This window comes from Paralichthys olivaceus, chromosome 9 (genome assembly GCF_024713975.1).
Source record: "Paralichthys olivaceus isolate ysfri-2021 chromosome 9, ASM2471397v2, whole genome shotgun sequence".
NCBI lineage: Eukaryota > Metazoa > Chordata > Actinopteri > Pleuronectiformes > Paralichthyidae > Paralichthys > Paralichthys olivaceus.
The window spans coordinates 19118879-19123277 of NC_091101.1; the positions used below are offsets into that span (position 1 = coordinate 19118879).

The window sequence follows — 4399 nt, forward strand, 5'->3', positions numbered from 1 at the left end:
TCAAAACATTCAAATTTAATTGTCGATCATCTCTGGAGATTCATGCCCTGCACCAATTGTTGTGGTTTCTTCACAGTATTGCAAGGATGGTATAAAACCCACCAGGAACAATTTTGAGAAAAAATGGGCCAGAGCAACAAGAGAGGAATCACAAAGCTACAGAATGAATACTTGTATTAATCCTCTGTGTTTTTTTAAAATTCAAACCACAGTAACTGTGTGGTTCTGTGGATGGAACAGTTGCTCTGTTAGTCAACCACTTAAGTCAAGACTAACACAATCATACTGACTTTGTTGATCCCTTTACATTTTCTGAAGCACAACCAGGAGATCAACGTGGATCCTGTAAAATATGTCGCCTTGTATACAATAGATTGCTTCCTAAAGCTTCCTAAAGATTCAACACTAAGTGCTATAGCAAAGATAAAACGTGCCAGAGTATGGTGATATTTATCACGTGACATTTATCACATGATATGATCTTTGTAAAGCCATTCTAAAGTTAATATTTAGCCTTTATAGTATTTTGGGGGATTTTTTACTCATAGAAATATATTTGTAATTGAGACTGAGCCACATTAATGATATAAAGTTAAAAAAATATGTTGTTGGATATATTGTTGGTTTGGGGTCACACACAATTTCTCTTCATTCAATACCAGCATTAAAAATTAATTTTCATGTATTTTCAAAACTGCCAAAATACAAGATTAATTAACAGACTAAAGAGCATCAACAGTTCACTGCAAATTCACCTGCTATTAAGCCATGTATTCAAGTGGAAACCACTGAATCCCCTTTCTTAATAATATATCCATTCATGACATGCTTCTTTCAGACAGACCAAGTATAAAGTTTGCAGAAAGTCTAGAGGAGCCGATGTGAGAACACAGCATGAGATCCTGTATGAAAGGCAAACTGCAGAGAAGGTCCAGACCCAATTCTCTGGTGTAACTCTGCAGGTCTGAAAACTGCTATAGTGTATGAATTGTATACAGCCATTATATACCACATAATTTTCTAGCATGCATTTCCCAGTATTAACATCCCTGTATATCTGATAACAAACCTGATACATGTAAGAATAAGTTGGAATTCTGCATTAAGAGATTGCTGTTATCAGTGATAATAAATTGGGTGTTATTTTTCACTGACTATGTTCGAGACAACTGACAAATCTCTGCTGTTTACCTCTTTGAGTACAGTACAAATATGAGAAGCTGAGAAATAAATTTCCAGCTGTGATGAAGTTCTACAGTGGAGCTATGAATCACATGACGTTAACGACCATTGATTAGGCTCAGAGTGAAGAGTGGTGGAGCATCAAGAGCTCCATTTATGAAAATCAGAGTAAATAGACATGTAAAGGCCGTGTTGATTGTGTGAGTTTTGAATGACTGTCGCATGCATAATGAAATCACCGGAGACAGAAAATCTCTGCTGAATAAGAAATATCTCGTCAACTAGTGAGCAATTATATGGGCTGTACAAAACCTTTGAAATTAATTTGTGAAATGTTGGCAATGTAGAGGAATCATAGACTGTATATAAAGATGGACGTAGTGTCCGTGACGTCACCCGTTGGTTTCTGTAGAGTGAAAATGAGGCTCGTAGTGGGCGTTTCACCCGGCGCCATCTTGCCGGGGCCTGACTCCTCCTAGTTCCGGGCTAACCCATAAATGGGCAAAAAGGCGGCGCGCGAGTGGACGCTAGGCGGGCCGAGTGAAGACTGACAACCGAGCCACGCCCACAGAGCTTATCGTTTCCTGGTTAGCTCAGGCTAAGAAGCTAGGCTAAATGCTACCCGCGACTGCTAACCGGCTAGCGCTGCGGTGTTGTTGCTCCGGGATGGTCGCGGTCGTAACATCGAACCGAACAGAGGTAAGTTACCCTGAAACTTTACAACAATAAAACCTATTGATTTATTTATTATTATAATCATACCACATATACTCACAGGCCTCAAGTGGCTTTTGATGTTATTGTGGTAATTTACTGTTTATTTAACACGTCTAATGAAGTTTGAAGCAAGTTAACTAGCTTTAGTAAAGAGTTGTGTTTTGTCATTTGATTGTAATTTTAATAAGTTAATATTAATAAGCTGCATGTGATACAGACTTGTATAACCGCCATTACTATTACAACCTCTTTTTTTAGCCTGTTATGAATTCACAGTGAATTAGACTCAGTGCAGATGTGTAATTATATGACAGTTTAGATGTGATTATAATCTCCACACACCACTGTTGTAAACAGTGCTCATATTTATTATATATGTATATATATTATATATCTGTTTTAACACTGTGAGAAGTTGAGGGACTTGAAGTGGACTGTTATCAACAGCACTGTGAGAGATCATCACCCTTGAATATTACAGATGTGGTAGAAAGACATTTTATATATTTATACAATGTTTATTTCTTTTAGTACATCAATTTGGCTGAAATCTGTGGTGCTTCCACCTGCTGAACACAGAATAAACTGTAAGTACCCGTCTTGGCTGCTTAACACAGCTGATATTACATGTGTCAAAATTATTGTAATGATTGTCTTCTACAGTATCTGTAAATAATCGTGTTTCTCCTCTGTTCCTTAATATCTATAGATGTGACAATGATTTTAGCATAAAACATCCTTTAACATGACTTTTTTCATTTCATGAAGCACTGCAACACCTGATGTCCTCAGAATCAACTGTGGCAGCAGCAACATGGTGGATATCGGCAGCTTCAGGCTGGTCAACATGATAATAATATTGAGTCAATTTCTATATCCATTATGGTTGGTAAAATTAACACTATCACAACAATGTTCATCTTTTACTTTCTGATTTAATAAACCTTAGATAAAAAGTGTTGTCTTTTCTTTTTTGCCATAAGAGACAGAACACGGTCAGCACAGCTGTGTCCCTCAGGTTCGTCCGTCCCTAATAAAATGACAGGAAACATAAAAGTATGGCATTATTGCAGAGATACGTGTTACTTTCAAACAAAGTCTGTGTCCTTATATTCTGTGAATATTTAAGTATGTATCTGAATATGGTTTGGGATTAAACAGTGTACTACAATGAATGTGCAGTATGGAGTTATTTTGCATATATAATGTAATGCATCATGTGCAATAATTTGCTTTAATTGTTAGTAAGTTATGAAAACAGGTCTATACCTGGTAGGTAAACTGTTTATTCATAAATAAAGTTCAGCTCAATAAGTTTCACACTGCAGCAGCTGCACTAACGTTATTTCTGAACCAATAATCTAATAAAACATTATTACTGAAGTTACTCACAGTAACGTAGTCAAATAGGTTGGGGAGCTGAACAACTTTACATAACGTTAGATATCTAACTTGATGATATTCACTAAACACACAGTCGCCTTTAGTTTAAAAGATTTATCACCATGAACTCTAACGCTCCTCTCTCCGCTGTGTGGACGCTTCATGTCGGGTTAATAACTCCCGTCCCTCCCGTTAGCATCGCCGTTACTGCTGGTATCTTGCCTGGAGGTTAGCGGAGCTAAGCTAACCAGCCAGGTAACAATGATACCTGCTCATCACTACTGACACGTAAATCAAAGACAGTACTTTACTCACCACAGACACTGCAGCACAGACGTCTTCCACTTCTCCGTCAGGACAATCAGCCGAACAACAGACGATGATATTCATCCGACATGTGAGTGAAAACTCCTCCACAGACTCCGCTCGTGCTCGGTGACGGGGATTAGCCTGTTAGCTCAGGTGAAGCCGAGCAGACCGCAGGCTAACAGCCAGAGTGAAGAGCTAACGGTGACGTCACGTGTCAATCAAGTGATAATTATTCATAATTTCAAACCTCTATATTATCGAAACGAGCGAGTTAGAAAAAAATTCACCCCCCCCAGAGTTGTCATGGAGGAAGAACTTACTGATTGAGACTAAAACCGTTTTTTGAACCAGGCTGTAAACACGTTTAATCCTGCTCTAAAGTCGGGCTTTTTAACATGGGAGTCAATGGGAATTGACTCCCTCTTGGAGCCAGCCTCAAGTGGCCACCCAGTGAACTGCAGTTATTTGCACTTCCGTATTGGCCTCAGCGCTCAGCCCGGGATGTTGCCGCTTGAGAGGAATACAGAAAGAGGTCACAGTGAGCACATCCTTTTAAATTTATGGTTAACAAAGTCCAGTTGAATATTTCTGTTATTATAAATATTCTTTCCTTTTTTTAGGATGAGCGGGTACATCCACTCTACCTGATTCAGAACAGAAGAGTGTAGATGGAGATGTTTGAGGCAGCTGATAATCAATAGGCACATCTTCCTGGCACCTGAAGCTAATAAAAATCTGTCAGGGGGAGCCAGACAGTTTGGCGCAGAGAATATTTACAGAGGAGATTCTCCACTAATTGTTGGAGTAT

General features: G+C 38.7%; 2 long non-coding RNA genes across 2 annotated transcripts; one reads left to right on the top strand and one right to left on the bottom strand.

Annotated features, from left to right (window-relative positions):
• The first annotated feature begins 1546 nt into the window (after nt 1-1546).
• Nucleotides 1547-2809, top strand: LOC138411536 (uncharacterized). Its single transcript, XR_011244155.1, has 3 exons — nt 1547-1881; nt 2431-2486; nt 2668-2809. It is a non-coding gene; the product is annotated as an uncharacterized lncRNA (long non-coding RNA).
• A 5-nt stretch (nt 2810-2814) lies between these two features.
• Nucleotides 2815-4109, bottom strand: LOC138411535 (uncharacterized). The gene is made up of 2 exons (XR_011244154.1): nt 3598-4109; nt 2815-2929 (listed from the first exon to the last, which is right to left on the bottom strand). It is a non-coding gene; the product is annotated as an uncharacterized lncRNA (long non-coding RNA).
• Nucleotides 4110-4399: the final 290 nt, after the last annotated feature.